Below are 17,128 nucleotides of genomic sequence, written 5' to 3'. Positions count from 1 at the left end.
ATTGGTAGATTTAACTGTTATGATATTTTTAACTTTTAATTGATATTGATTTTAACTTTTATAAGTAATTTAAATATTTTGGGATTTACGATCTTATAATTAAACTTAAATCATTCAATGGTGTTTAATGGCGTTTTTATTAAATGGCGTTCTGTGTTTTGTTAAACAATCAAAAAATAATTTTTTCTAAAAGATTTTCGAAAACATAGAGAGTCTTTTCGTCAGTTTAATATATGCTTATATCTTTTTAACAAATCATGACAAATTATGTTGTAAGCTTTTAAAGCATAAGCATAGAACCAGATGCGTGAGTATAGATGTCATGAGTGGAAGTATCATTACAACTTTTGCCGACTGAAAAAAAAAGGACTTTTTTTTAAATTTTCCGACTGCCTAGTCAATTGTCTAAGTTTACCGAATAGTTTGTCTAAAGAGTCAACATTTGCCAACTGACTTGTCTTAAGGGTCAAATTTGCCGACTAAATGAACAAAAAAAGTCATTGATGGGAGGTGGAGGTGGGGGAGGGGGTAAAGAAGGGTAACTCCCTCCCCCAATCGCGCCGGCATTACATAAAACCAATAATATCTTCTTTGACCAAGTAATCACGCCGTTTTTCAACTGTGCATGCTGAGTGCCACATCATCTAAAAAAGACACATACCAAAATGTTCAAATTGGAATCAATACTCCTAATTTATCATTTGATGAGATGCTCTAGAGGTTTTAAACAATTATGTATATAGTCGTGCTGATTGGGTAGACATAGAGTTAAGGTGGTACTACTCTGCAAATTTTATTTTCCAAAATAAGTATTTTTTTCTTAAAATGATAAGCATTTTTCGAAAGTAGTTAAAAACTGAATACAAAAAGCACCATTTTTTTTACTTATTTGTCACAAAAAAATGCGGAGTCAGCAAAAAAAAAAGCAAAAAACATGCAGTTACAAGAACATTAATAACATAAGTAATATTTGAGATAAAAGCTTTAAATTTTACAAACATATAGCTAAATGGTTGTATGAGGGTCCCTAGTAAAATTCTTCAAAATTATTGAAACAAAGTAAAATGGCAGATATTATTATTAACATTTTTTAATTATTCTACTACCAGCCCTTTCTAGAATATCAATGAACAAACTGTGAAAATTTCAAAGGAAAAGAGCAAGCAGTTTCTGAGATATTAATACTCTAGTTTAAAAATATTTAAAAAATATTATTTTGAGAAAAACAGTTTTTAAAATACAAAATATAATAAACTAAAAAACATCAGAACTGAGCAGAAAAATATGATTTACCACCTTCAAATTTTTGTTCTGTGTCAAAATAACCCTTTTACAAATCCAATAAAAAAATTGTAAAAATAGGACATAAATATAAACAGACATGGTTGCTAAGGTTGTTGCTAGGGGTCTGAAAATAAGCATGTTGCCAATGAATACAAATTTTGGGACTTTCTGTTAATTTTTGAAGAAAAGTGATTTTGTGATTTAGGATATTTAAACTGTTAGAATTTAAAAAAAAAAAATTTTTTTTTTGCTGATTTACACAGAGTAGTACCACTTTAAGAATCTGTTGAAATCTTCAAAAATGATTTTCAAAAAAAGTTGATCTTTCTCAAGAATTCAGAAATAGTAAGTTCAATGCATTCCTTCAAAACTTTCTCTCGCAGATTATAATAGAATGATGGTTTCAGTGTGGCTGCCTCAAATTTATGATGAATCCACCAATTTTTAAAGGGATTGAGGTCAGGAGTAATACTAGCCCCAAGCCAAAAACCTCAATTATATTCCGATTTGAAGGATATTTGTAGCCATCAGGACTACAAATATCCAGCAAAACTTTCGCAGTATTTCTGCAACTCTGTAATAAGTTTTCATTAATAATTTTGAAAAGCAGACAATTCGATCTCTGATTTTTTGAGAAAAACATCGTTTTTTAGTTACATAAAAAACTGTACCTATGTTACATTGTATTGTAATTTTGCATTCATATCCATATAAATTGTTTTGTTATTGTATGAGTGTTATTAAAAGAAAAACCGTCAACAAAGATTTTTTTTTGGTAATACACATTTTACTTATGTTACCTTTAAAAATACGAAATATCTTTGATGGAATATGATTTTTAGATTGAAAGTCAATATTTAATGAAACCCTTTAATTGTCACAATATTTTGTGAACCACAAGCGCAAAAAACAATCGATAAAATTTGAAAAGCACTGGCGTAAGGATACGCTTTCGGATAACGGCGAAATGTATTACTAAATTTGTTCCAAAATTCTTTTTTTTACAAATTTACTATGTAGATCACTAACATTATTATGTATTGTGCTGATTCTTATAATTACTAATTTCCTTGTTGGGTTTAATTATGTGTATACTAAAACTAACCTAAATGTATATTTTAGCTTACATATTATTATATTAAGAATAAAATCTCCTGTTAGCTTAGAACTAAATAAAGACTATTAAATTCACTACACTACAATTTATTGTTCATATTTTAATGGATAAATATCTAAGACCGGAACGATTTGACAGCAATCTTAACTCTGCATCAGCTTCTAAAGAGTGGTCACACTAGTTTAGAACTTTTACAAACTTCATGAAAACTTTACAAACAGAAGATAAATTAGATGTCCTCATTAACTATTTGTCTCCTTCCGTGTTCGACTATATTGCTGTCATTGAATCATTTGATGGCGCTATGGAAATCCTGGAAACTTATTTGAAAACCTTGTTATTTTCCAGACATCAGTTAGCTCCACGTAAACAATCATCCAGAAAATCTATTGATGAGTTTTGGCAGGCATTACGTACACTCAATAAAGATTGCAACTTTAAACAGGTTTTTGCCTAAGAACATTGTAAATAATACATTCGCGATTCATTTATAAGTGGTCTAAGATCTCATCATATTGGCCAACAACTACTAGAATGCTCTACTCTTAAACTTACTGAGATAGTCAAGCTCGTTCATTGGAAAACGCTCAAAGAAATAACGAAATGTATTCACATATTGAGTATAGTAATGTTGATACAATTAATAAGCATTCTGAATGTATTACTGAGCTTGCTTCAGTTTCTACTAAGCCTAGTGGACTTTGTTATTTTTGTGGAAGTAAAATTCACCTGCCAGAGGGTAATGGTAAATGCCAGAGGGTAAATGGGCAAATACAAAGAAAAAAATCTTGTGAAAAAGCGCGCTCCAACGAACAGTAACTTAATAAAGGTTTACACATGCATGAACTACCCATAGCTTAAAAATTATGTCCGCTTTCCCAACCCTCCCTTCCCCCTACGTCAAAGTTTCTTTATGACCAATAACCTATTTCTGCTCAACAAAAAAAAGGAATAAAAAATCAATGGTTATTTAGCAGCCTCTATCAGCACTCATGCGGCAGGGAGCCCGTCTCTACACTACTGGTATACCCGCATGTTGACAATATTTGCCTCTAATTATAATAGAGCTACCCTTTATGATATACGTGAAAAAAAAATCCTTTCTCAATGCCCCGCCACAAACACTGCCCACATACATCAGAGTATTACCTAGAGTGCCCTCAAACAGGCAATGGATTTGAATACGCTACATAAGTAGAAAATTTCAGAGAAAAAATAACAATTTTTAAAAATTACTTTAATGTAAGCTGTTATTGCTAATTAGTTAATTTTACACGTAAAAGTAATTTGTTGTTACGATGTAGTTTAATTTTGCACTTTAAACTAATTCGCGTTTTTATCTCGAAATAAGTAAAAGTGCCATCGCTAATCTAGTTGATGCTCTAAAAATCATATTTTTGCTTTTGATGTCTTTAAGTTAGATAAGCTAAGGATTGATGCTTTCCGTAGATTTAAGGCGGCGAATAGATCTCGCTTTTTCTCCATCGGATTCAATAGCACTAAGTAAATTGTCTTTTTCCATCAGTGAAGAACTTTGCGAAGCTTCTAATCCATAGATGAAAAAATACTTTGTGGTAAATATAAGCTGTAAATATTTAGGTGATTTAAAAACTACTGAATAATTTGCACTTTTAAAAACTTTTTTTAACTTTGAGCTAATTCCTGAAACCCAAAGTAAAGATACCTTTAAATGACCTTGATAAATATTTCAACATTCTGATATTATAAATTTTCTTTAGCACCTTTTATGTTTCCTTTGTTTGTTAAACGATATGCATTTTCTTTAGAAAAAAGTGTAACAGGAAGTAGGCTTTTTACTAAATAAAAAGAAGATCTTTTTATTTAGTAAAAAGTCAACTTCCTGTTATAGATACTATCTATTATCTGTCATACTTAAAGTAGTATCTATTTTTGTCCAATATATAGTTGGAGGTGTCTTAATTACTGTGTTAGCATCCCAAGTTTACTATACATAAATGTTTGTTTTCTTTAGGAATCTCTGAAGCGGTTTTCACTCACCCGTAAGTTGGTTTTTGTATATATATATGTTGTGTCTGAACCTCTGGCGAGGTGTTCATTGTTACCATTAGGTTACTATAAATATGTTTGTGCTCTGATTGAATCTCCGGCGCAATGTTTGCTCACCCGTAAATTGTTATATTTATGTTTGTGTTCGACTTAAATCTTTTATGTAGTGTGAACTCAGTTACCAACTAGTGACTACAACTATATAAGATACACTCACCTTATATTCCAGTGTTCCTTTAGTTGTAATGTTTTTCCTAATGCATTTTCTATATATTTCGTTTAATGTTTAAAGTAATGCTTACAGAGGTAAGTTCTTTTAACTATTCCAGGTCAGGTTTAGAATCATCACAATCACTCTGCTACTGGTAATTTGTTACCCAGTGCTACCTCCCCGTGTCCTGTTGTTTTGTAGGATTTGCTTTTATAGACAAAGACTAGAAATAAGTTCTGACTTGAAATTCCCATGCCATTAGGCTCTTGATTGAGTATAGGCAACAAATGGTGTCTCGATAAAAATACTCATCTAGGGAAGATATTAACTGCATCCAGCTACTGAGTTGTAAAAAGCCTTCTTGGCAAACCCTTTAAGGGTATGCCAAGATAAATAATTTTGTTGACCACTTCTTCTTCATCTATTAGACTAACGTAAATATAAATCTGTGATACATTGTTTCTTGACTAGGATGATGAATGCATGATCTTCTTGGCTCTACTCATTGATTTTTGCATCCTTAATAGTGGCTATGAAACTTTTTCAGTTATCTCCTAATAAGGGTACAGCTCTAGAACTCAGTTTAATGCTTCAGAGGCCGGATGGTTGTAAATTTTACCGAACTATGTAGTAGATATCATAAAGGCTGATTCTATCATTAGCTGTATAATATCAAAGTATTATCAATGCCATGTTGAGGATGGATGGTGTTTGTGGTTTTGGTGTGCATTTTCTAGGTCCCATAAGAAACCCTAAGTTACTACTTTAGGTTAATGAGAAGGACTCAGGCAACTGTATTGCTCATTGTTTGAGATGCTTTTCTCTATCTATGAATGAGTCAATTTCTCTTTAATTTTAACTATGCCCAAAGTAGCCAAAAATGTAAAATTAAAAAACCATCACCACCACCTGACTATTTCAATATGCTCTTTTGCAAAGACTCCAATAATTACATACGTGGCTCGGGCGTATACTTATGCATCAATTCACTTATTTGTCGAGAAATCAGGTTTTTATTGTCCGACCATTCTTTTTTGTGCTTCTACTTAGCCCCTCTTTACGCTACCACATTTCTCTCTTTCGTTCCTTTATTTTTTTCCATTTCTCAAGACTGCACTTTTTAAGATGTAATTGCTAATCAAATTGATCCTTTTTTTTACCCCTCTGCTAATGTTGTTGTTACTAATAACTTTAATGCTCATTACAATAAATGGCTTGACTCTAACTCCACTATGCTTGCTAGCTTCTGTTTTTCGTAATCTCTTAATCAGATACTCCCTCCGTTCTGAAATACTGTTCCAATTTGCCTCTAATCATTTACCTTCACTCCTTAATTTGTCTCTTGTCCCTGGCCTGACCTTAGCTTGCGTTCAACTTCTCCGTGTTCTCCTTTAGGTTGTTCCGACCATGTAATAATATCTATAATTTTTTTATCTCGTACTTTTCGTTCAGGCTCAGTCTATCTTATCGTAGAAGATAGTATCTATTAAAGACCATTGGAAAACCTTCAGCAGTGTCATTAACAAAGTTAAGTCAAACAATCTATCTTTAATTTATGGATCTATCTCTTCCAAGGATAAGGCAGAACTATTTAAAAAAAAATTTTCCTTAAATTAAACTTTTGATTCTGCTGGCCATACTCTTCCTGAGATTCCAGTTATACAAGTTAACCCATTGCAATTCATCCAAAGCACTCCTGCTTCCGTTTCTAAAGTCATATCTCAATTAAACTCTTCTACGGTTTGTCGTCCACACAACATTTCAATAATAGTTTAACAAAAGTGTTCTCCAGAACTCTCTTCAATTCTTTCTAAACTATTTAATAAGTGCTTGACTGAGTCTTGTTTTCCTGCTTGCTGGAAAACAGTTTTTGTCAAATCATTTCTATCTAAGCGCAGCATTAGAGTCACCTACAAAGACCAACACTCTTCATTTCCTGTAACTTTGTGGGATACCTCAAGGTTTTATCCTTAACCCAATATTGTTTCTTATCTACATTTATGATCTTCCTGACAATCTTACATTTAAATTGGCTCTATTTGCTGATAACCCAACTTTAAACTCCAGTCTTGACAGGTGTTTAAACTTTTTTGTTTGTTTCTAATCAAAATCAAAAATAAGGTCGTAGACAACTTTTTTAGATGTTTGAGCAACTTTGAAACATGAAGAAAACTCCATTTTTGAGTACGTTCATATATATGAGGAAAGAGGATGGTATTTAAAAAATTGCGGTGATTGGAGACTGAGAACAACAAGTACCCTAATAGGATTGTTCCCCCCCAGCCCCAAGTATGAGGGCAATGAGTCAAAGTTGTTATTTTTTTTCAATATTAAGTTTAATTTATATCCATTTATGAATTTTAAATTTGACTCAATAATCTCTTGTTGTTTGGCTTTTAAGACCTTATAAAGCTTACAACCCCCTGAAATTGAGGGGGTTGTAACTTTTGCATGGTCATAATTTCAGAACACTAAGAGAATAATATATGAAACTCAAAATCTGTCGATCAATACAAATTATTTATGATTTAAAATATGATTTAAAAAAAAAACAATTTTAACTTATTGTCTTCATATTTGGGGCTAAAGGGGGGGGGGGGGAGAGGGCGAAGGTTTTAAGGTTTTTGTTGCTCTCAGTCTCTAATCACCGCAGTTTTTTACATAACTTCCTCATTCCTCATATATTTGAACATACCTAAATATGGAGTTTTTTTCATGTTTAAAAGTTGCTTAGCTTATCTAAAAAAGTTGTCTACGGCCTTGACGGTGTGCAAACATAAATGGTGATATGCAAACATGAACTATCTGTACTAGTATCACTAGTTACTAGTGTACTAGTTAAATACTAGTAGTACTCTCTACAAGTAGTACTAGTATGGAGTTCAGGCAACTTTTACAGCAAATGTAAATATTTGTTTATTTTAAATACATTGGATTCTGTAATATGTTTTATTTTTAAAAAGGTTTCAATCACTTTTGTAGCTTCTTTAGTTCCAAAGATATACGTGTTTTAATATTTTCAATTATAGACTTTTTATGAAATATTTTCTTAAAGTATTTCGTTAAATTTTTGGCACCAAAAAAAAACTTTTTTTTAATTTTTTTTTCTTGTGTAAAAACTTTTCGCGTTGACAAGCTTTTAATAAAATTTTATTAGAAATTAAATCGTAAATCAAAATTATTTGAACAATTTATGAATATAATTTTTTAACCGTAGAATATGTTTCAAACTTTTTTAACATAACTTAAATGGTTTAATTTATAATACGTTAGGCGTCACAAAACTTTGAGGAGAAATATTAATTTAAATTAACTTTTATTTGAACTTTCTTTAATAAATTATCAAGTAAAAAAAGTGGACCCAAATAAAACAGGCCGAAAACGTCGAAATACGTACAATATAAGGATAAATCTAAAATTAAACTTTACACAAATAGAAAAATGTTAGTCAACGATTTGTTTATAATTTCAGTTTTATCATAGATTCAAAAAAAAATTTAACCGCTTAGAGCAGTGTTTCCCAACCTTTTTAGTGCCATGCCCCACCAAAGCTCGTAAAAACATAAAATGTCCCCCATGTAACATATGAATAATTTTTAATATTATAAATTTTTCATAAGGAGCATAAATGATATACTGCAGAAAGAAATCAAAAAAAGTTATTAAACAAAAAAATTCAAGTAAACAAAATATAGTAAACAATAAATAAACAAAATAAAATGCATCAAGTCTAAAATAAATGAAATTTAGTTCCTTGTGTTTGATGCTGGTTACAAAGAGATTTTATATTGGGTTCCAATTGTGTTAGCTTCATTCTTAGATCTCCCCGTTGTGTTGTATCCAAACGATTTCTTTTTTTAAGTAACAAATTAGTTATGGCACTAAATCCGCATTTAGCTAAATATGAAGAAGGAAACGGTAATAATAGTTTTCTTGCACATTCTGTTGTGCTTGGATATTTAATTTTGTTTTTTTTAAAAAACCATGCCGTTGATCCTTTTATATGAAATGAAGTTTTAACTGACTCGTCATTCTGCATTTCTGCTAATTTTTCTTGGTACTGAATATTTGAAATATGAGATAAATTAACTATCAGTGGCTGCATCAACCAAGTTGGAAAATCAAAAATTTCTTTCAAATCGGAAATTCTTTCTTTTAAATCAGCCGATAAGTTTTTTAGATGCTCGGCAATATTAAGTATAGCGGTATTTTTTTTTTTTTTTCTTTTTGTAGTTAATTTAGGTGCTCCCAGAAGTCCTTACGGTCTTATCACAGAGCACCGCGGGAGAGCATTTAGCAAGAAGTTCACGCCTCCTTCCGTACCAATGTCGCTTATTTGGCTAGAGCTGGCATCGAACCTCGGACCTCTGGGTTCTGAGCCAGAACTCTAACCATTGCGCCACGGCTGCTCGTATCAGTTACTTCACCTTTTTAAAGTCAATGAAACTTTTCAAATTGTTTTTGGTAAATGTCTTTTTCAAATAGCTCAATAGACGTGATAAAATCAAATATCTTCGCTTTTGCATAGACAATAGTTATATTTGTTCCTTGAAGTTCTTTATTCAATATATTTAGTTTTTCAAAAATACCGGTTAAATAACTCAAATGTGCCTTAGAATCGATCGTTAACAGATATTGCATTTCAGCTTTGTCGCTTAAAAAATCACTAAAAGTATAAAACAGTTCCATAAATCTTTTTAAACAGTTCCTTTTCGAAAGCCATCTTACCTCAGTGTGAAGTAAAAGTCTCACTTGGGCTTCGTTGTTTTCTTCACAAAATAATTTAAAAATGCGCTCTTGTTTTGCATTTGCTTTTATAGAATTAATGCATTTTACAACCAAGTTCATTATTTTATTTAGAACAGGAGAAAGACTTTTAGCTACCAAGTTTTTCCTTTGAATAACACAGTGCGTAAGAAGCATATCTGGATTTTCATCTTTCATCAGTTTTAAGCAACCATTTTTTTTGCCCATCATATTAGGAGCAGCACAGAACGTTATATTTTTCATCGGTATTTTATTCGTATTTAAGTAACTTTTTAGAGTAGGGGAACACCGGGTAAGATGGCAAATGGGGCAAGATGACTTTCCATAAAACAACTCAACAAAAAAACTTAAAAATGGGTGAAAACGAAACTGCATTTCCATCTTGTATTTTAAAACGTATTTTAAAATGGTTTTTTAAAATATTATTAACGCAATTTTATGCGCATAAGTTTACTTTTTGCGCTAAAAAAAAATACCTTGCTTCCGGTTATTCAAAATGAATGGTGTCCTTCAGGTAAAACTTTTTTTTAAATATTTTTTTGTGGAGCGTGCTTATTTTGTATTACTTTAGTTAGAGTAGTAAGTATTTTTCAAATTTAAAAAATTGGAGGCAGTATTTGCAAAATAAGTCATCTTGCCCCGGTCACGTGACCAGATAACAATTTTATGAACTTATTATTTTAAATTTTATTTCAAATTTTTCAACTTCAATGCAGGCAATGAATTATTATGGTATCATGAACACACTGACAAAGCATTACTGTTTCATGACAGATAGTTTTACAATAACTCAGGCTTTTCAAAACGTTCGCCATCTTGCCCCATTTTCCCCTACTATATATATCTTTAGCGGTAGTGCTGCTTTTTAATGATTTGCAAAATAACATTTCTTCAGCGAAATCATTACTATCAATGTATCTGACATATGTAAGTAATACTGCTTCGCTGTCTCTCAATGTTGATTCGTCCATTTGCACCAAAAAAGGTCTTGTTTTTAATTTTACGATAAGTTTTATTTCAACATCTTTACTCATTTCGTCGATTCTTCTGCTGACAGTATTGTTACTTAGTGGCATGGTTTTCACGTCTTGGTCATCTTTTCCTAAAACAATTTTAACAAATGTTGATATTGAAGGCTTGATTAACTGCTCTCCTATTGTATGATTTTTCCCATATTTAGCGAAGAGTAATGAAATTTGATTGCTTCCCTCAAGAGTGCGATTAATATTAACATTATGAGCAGTAAAGAGAGACTTTAATGTTGCTCTTTTTTCATAATTTTTCTTTAAAATTTCTGGTTTCATTGATTCATTGCTCAAGCATTGTTGGCATAATAGACAAAAAAGTAACCGTGCATCATGGACAGCAGGTATGAGACCAAATTTTAAATACTCTTCCGAGTACTGCCGAATTTTTTTCTTGCTTGCACTACTCATGGGCTAAAAAATGAATTTTGAAATCAATCAGGAAATTAAAAATATATATTTTGTAATGGTTCGTATTCTTATTTATTATTGAAAGAGAATCCACGTTGGTCTTTGTATTATATTTATTTCTATATTTGAATATTAAATTATAAACAACTAGTTATATATAAACTGTGTGTAGTCTTCTCAACTTGTTATTCTAACTGTTTTTATGTTTAGTGCTATGGCTTTTAAGTGAGAATTCCTTGCGCGGAATTAGTCTCTCAAGGGAATACTTTCGCAATAAGTTTTCGTGCAAATCTCCAAAGGGAATTGCTTATTCCGCAATCGCTAATCGTTATTCTGAACTAGCGTTTGAAATGATTGTCCAGAGGGAATTGTTTTCGTAACAATCGTTACATATTTCTTTATTTTTCTATGAGGCATCTAAATTCTAAATAATTAATTAAGGTGGAAAACCCCTCAGAAATATGAAATTTTTGAAAAAAAAAAATTATTTTCTTGTTTTGTGCAAAATTTATTAGAGTTTCACAATCTGAAAACCATTTTTGAAAATTCGCTATAGATCTTCATTAAAATAGATTTTATTGAACCCTAGTATTTTAAGCTTCCTTAACAACCGCCATAGCAACGGCACTATTTTTTACCTTAACTAAAAAATAGTCCAAAATCCAATTTTTTCATATGAAGAATATATCTTATCAAGTGAATTGTATTTTCCATTGTTCAAAACAACTTTAGTATAAAAACAGTTACTGGAAAGCTCATAAATATATCATAAATCTTCTACAATGACGAAGGCATGCAGAATTAAACAAAGAACTAAAAATAATAAAAGGAAAAAAATTTTCAATGTAAAAAAAAAGTTAGTTGTAAATAATGTTGATATGGATGTAAATATGGAATCAAATAATGTAGATATGAACATAAATGTTACTGCAAGTGTTGCTGATGTAAATATAAATATAGAGAAACCAGTTGATTTAAACTTTATTAATTCTAATGAACTATGTGCTTCTGCTAAAAAAATAAAAAAAATTTCGTCATCAAGACCAAAGTTATCTAGTAATATAGTTACTGGATACCGTTTTATAGATTTAGAAATACTAAATTCTGTAATTTCTACCCTTATATGTCCAGTATGTATGTCATCTAAGTTGTTTCTCTCTGAAAATGAAAACAAGAGAAAAGGTCTAGCGTCTTGTCTTTATGTTAACTGCTGTGTATGTGATTATTCAAGAGAATTTTACACCTCAACATTGAATATACAAAAAAGTTTTGATATTAATACCAGGGCTGTATATGCTATGAGATCATGTGGTCAAGGCTATTCTGGATTCTCAAGATTTGTCTCATTAATGGACATGCCTAAACCAATGACTGCTAATAATTATAATAAAATTGTTATAAAACTAACTAATGCAGTAAAATCTGTAGCTGAAGACACTATGATGGATGCTGCTCAAGAATTAAAAGACTTGAAGAGTAATCTTGTTTTAAATTCTATTCCCGACCATGTGCCCAATATTGTTGATGTTGCAGTATCATGTGATGGCACTTGGCAGCGACGAGGCTATTCTTCAAACAATGGTGTTGTTTCTGTTATTTCGATGGAAACAGGCAAAGTAATAGATGTTGAAGCTATGAACAAGTTAAGTATACAATTTATTTGTTTTTTTAGGTTTGCATATATGCATATATATTATATGCTTATATGCATATATATGTTTGTCTGTGTGTATATAAACGCCCACCTGATTTGATATATATGTATACACAATACATATATATATATATTTATATATATATATATATATATATATATATATATATATATATATATATATATATATATACATACATACATACATATATATATATATATATATATATATATATATATATATATATATATATATATATATGTATATATACACACATATATATATATATATATATATATATATATATATATATATATATATATATATATATATATATATATTATTACATACTATATTATATATATATTACATATTATAAAAGATTGGTATTTTTTAAAATATTAAAATCTATTTGATGTTACATACTTCAGATTTTAATATGTTTTTCTCAAAATATAGGTATGTAAAGCATGTTTTCATAAAGAACATCTAAAGAAAGAAAACCCATTAGCTTATGAAAAATGGCATGATAAACATAAATGTGCTTTTAATTACCAAGGACTACCTGGTGGAATGGAGCCAGAGGGAGCCCGCAGAATATGGAGTAGATCTATTGAAAAACATAATCTAAGATATACTGATTTCTATGGTGATGGAGATAGCAAAGGTTATGATGCTGTAAAAAATGTTTATCAAGGTGTTCTTATAAATAAACTTGAATGTGTTGGCCATGTGCAAAAAAGAGTTGGAACACGTTTACGTAATTTAAAAAAAAAAGAAAAAGGTCTTGGTGGTCGTGGAAAATTGACCGATACAACTATCGATCGTCTCCAAAATTATTATGGCATTGCAATTCGCCAAAACAAAAATAATTTAAATGCTATGAAATCTGCTGTAAGAGCTACACTTTATCATGTTGCTTCATCAAAAAATGAAAATTTACATTTTCCTCACTGTCCAGAAGGTTCAGATAGTTGGTGTCGGTGTAATCGTGACAAAGCAAACCATACCTCAACATATAGACCTGGTCCTGGCTTACCAATATCTATTGTTTGGAAACTTAAGCCAATTTATGATGAATTAAGTAGTGATATTCTTTTAAAAAAATGTCTGCATGGCCTTACCCAAAATAACAATGAGTCTTTTAACATGACAATATGGGAGCGTATACCAAAAGGCCATTATGTCTCACTTACACATCTTCAATTTGGCACTTTTGATGCAGTTGCCCATTTTAACATTGGTAGACAAGCTAGTGTTTTAGTTTTAGAAAAAATGAATTTAAGACCTGGAAAGTATTTGTTAGAAGGATGTAGAAAAATTAATCAAAAGCGATTATACTTAGCCATATATAAAAACACAGAACGAGCAAAGAAACGCAGACAAGTAATTCGTGGTAAAAAGAAGAGTCGATATGAGAAATTTATTGAAAAAGAGCAAAACCCATATCAAACTGGTGCATTTTAAGATTTAACTTTTTTTATTATATATAGATTTGCATATTTATTTACACTATTTTGAAATTTTTTATGTTAGCATTTTTAAAAGCTGTTTTTCTCAGATGAAGAGTTTTTAAGACGCCGGCCAGCATATCTAAATAACTAAAAGTGGTGTTAAGTTAAAATTTTAAGTATGAGTTTGTTTGATTGTCTTCTGTGATTTAAACGTAACAGATTTTTTTAAAAATTGAATCCAGTCTTTAAATAGGTCAACAAATTCATAAAATTTGGTCAAATTTTTTACTTGTACTTCGGTCCAATATATAAGCCTATTAAAAATTATTATGAAAAATCTGCTTCGCTCATATCACAAAACTACCTTGTTAGAACAAGTATGGAAAAAAGATTTTGTTAAAATTGTGTACATCTTTAGATACGTTGGCCGGGGTCTTTCAATATTTTGGTGTTTTTGGCACCTGCTACAGCTACCATTTTACCCAAAAAAAAAATTTTTTGTTTTTTTCAGTTAATTTTGTTATTTACTTTATGTATATGAAGTTAAATTTATAAAATGTCGATATTTACTCAAAAAAAAATTTTCAGGGGTTTTCCACCTTAAATAAATTTACAACTATATTTACTTACCAATTATATTTAAATATCACTTATATTTATTTACAAAATGTATTAAAAATTTGAAAACAACGATAAATTCGAACAACTGCACTACTTTTATTTCAAATTAACGGTAACGCACATTGACAGAAAGATACAAGCAAATGATAATCCTAGTCCAAGTTCTAGTTTGCCGAATCAAATCTTAGTTTTCCGAATTAGTTTTCCGAATCCTAGTTTGCCGAAGCAAATCTTAGTTTTCCGAATGCATTCCAGCAAAAATATTTTGCATGATGCACTTCATAATGGACGTTTGCTGGAGATTCGACTATGTGGTTAAATTTAGACTGAAAAAGTCCTTTTTTTTCCCGTTGCCCCCAAACAATCGAATTGCCCCCTAAAAATATCCTACGCCCCCACGTTGGGAAACACTGGCTTAGAGTCTGTTGTTTAGACTAATTTATTATTTTCCCCACCCATGATAATATAAAAGTTTTTCTTTTTTTTTAATAAGGTTAGGGCTTTATTTTATAATTTAATTTATAATTTTAGGGTTTTAATTTTTTTTGAAAATACTGAATAAAAAACTCGTCGAGTTGCTTTATTTGATTGTGTTTTGTTTTATTTGATTGTGTACCTAAATTATTAGATTTAGTTAACAGAATACTTATATGAATTATCTTCGAGTTGCAAAAGATGTGTTAAATGTTTTAAAAGATGTCTTAAATTGCTTTGTAAATATCGTACTATTAACGTACCCAAATTTGTCTATATAATGCAAATTATTTGAACTCAAAACTCATGTCGGTAAATTTACTGTAAAAAAAGTTTTTGTTATTGAATTGCAATTCAAACTTCAGAGTAGGCTATCCTAAAATAATATATATATGTATATATATATATATATATAATATATATATATATATATATATATATATATATATATGTATAAATGTATATATATATATATATATATTTATATATATATATATATATATATATATATATATATATATATATATATATATATATATATATATATTGTCAACAAACAACTTTATACAAAACTTGCCTTTTCGCTCAAAAGTTAGACAAAATTGTCAAACTTACTTAACGAAGTGCACCAACGATAAGGTAAGCCATAGGACTTTGCACTCCATCAGTGAGCTGTCATTTTGCCTAAGGTTAGCCCTCCATTTCAGATGCATTCACTGTATTATGAGGAAAATTGGCCACAGGTGGAAAAAAGCCTACACCTAACAAAATTTAATAATATTTTTTCGTTTTTTCTTCAATTTACTAATGGCATCAACTAATCTATTTATTTTTTTGGCTAAATGTAGTTATAGAAATCAGGTATATTCGACTCACCTCTAATTATAATATACATATAACTTTTTTTTTTAGGAAATAGAATAAACAATCATTCGAAATTAGCCTGACTTTTATAACTTTTCCTATTTTATAGTTTTTTATATTTTCATTCACTTTTTCAACTTTTTTTCTCCGGAAAAATTACGATTATTATAGCTATAGAAAAATGATAATGAAAAATAAAAATGAAAATTTTTTCACTATTATAAAATTATGGTAAGTTGAATAAGTTTTTTTACTATTGAATAATATTTTCGACTTTTTTTCGACTTACAGCATTTCTTGCAGGAAAATAGTTTAACATAAAAATTCGCGCAACATCAACGATATTTTGCATCATAAGATGTATCTTTTAATGTCAAATACCAATCATAAATACTTTCATTGATAATTTTATCTAAATCAATATAGATTTTCCAGTCATCATTGCGAACAAATAAATATTTTTATATAGATTTAAAGTATTTATTTAATCATCAATAAAATATATAACTAATTTTAATCAATTTCAAGTCTTTTAATTATTTTGCATTATATCATATTATATTAGGTACGCCTGGATAGTGGATACGCGTAAATCCGGATTTTACGGAACCGTTTTTTCGAACAAATTCTGTGACACGCTTTTTCAAGTTTGTTGAAATGTTGCATGGTATGAGCTTGTTTTACTCAGTTATTTTTTTAGAAATATGAATCAACATTTTATTTATTATTAATTTGATTGTTTTTAAAAATTTGTTCACTTTTCCAATATATTCTCACACCTTTAAAAACCTTTTTTCTTACTACCTACATACGATCCGATTTGTCTAACTACCATTCCATTAGTCTTTTTCCAATCATAAACAAGGTTTTTAAATCTTTAATTATGAAACACTTAATCCCTTATCTTGAATCTAATAACTTACTTACTAATAATCAATATGGCTTTCGATCTTCTCGTTCTACAGCTGATTTGCTAAAGTAATAACCGATAGGTTTTATCGTGCATTAGATAAAGGTGGAGAAGTTAAGGCTATTGCTTTTGACATTTCTAAAGCTTTTGATAAAATTTGGCATGCTGGTCTTCTCCATAAGCTTTCTTCTTACGGTGCATCTGGTAAAATCTTTAAGATTATTGAATCCTTCCTTTCCAATTGTAGTATAAAAGTTGTCCTCGATGGACAGCACTCTTCTTCTTGTACTGTAACTTCAGGGGCTCC

The 17,128-nt window shown here is 29.9% G+C and overlaps 1 long non-coding RNA gene across 2 annotated transcripts in view; it reads left to right on the top strand.

The window, feature by feature from the left end:
- Positions 1–17,128, top strand: part of LOC136090236 (uncharacterized) — a 38,387-nt gene that overhangs the window by 17,123 nt on the left and 4,136 nt on the right. The window contains exons 2-3 of one of the 2 annotated variants that reach the window (XR_010643278.1): positions 4,395–4,422; positions 16,477–16,578. This is a non-coding gene — a long non-coding RNA (uncharacterized LOC136090236). The remainder of the gene's footprint in view (positions 1–4,394; positions 4,423–16,476; positions 16,579–17,128) is intronic. The other variant, XR_010643279.1, reaches the window with a different exon arrangement.

Source organism: Hydra vulgaris, chromosome 13 (assembly GCF_038396675.1).
Source record: "Hydra vulgaris chromosome 13, alternate assembly HydraT2T_AEP".
In the NCBI taxonomy this organism is placed as follows: domain Eukaryota; kingdom Metazoa; phylum Cnidaria; class Hydrozoa; order Anthoathecata; family Hydridae; genus Hydra; species Hydra vulgaris.
This window is presented reverse-complemented; position numbering and strand designations above follow the sequence as displayed.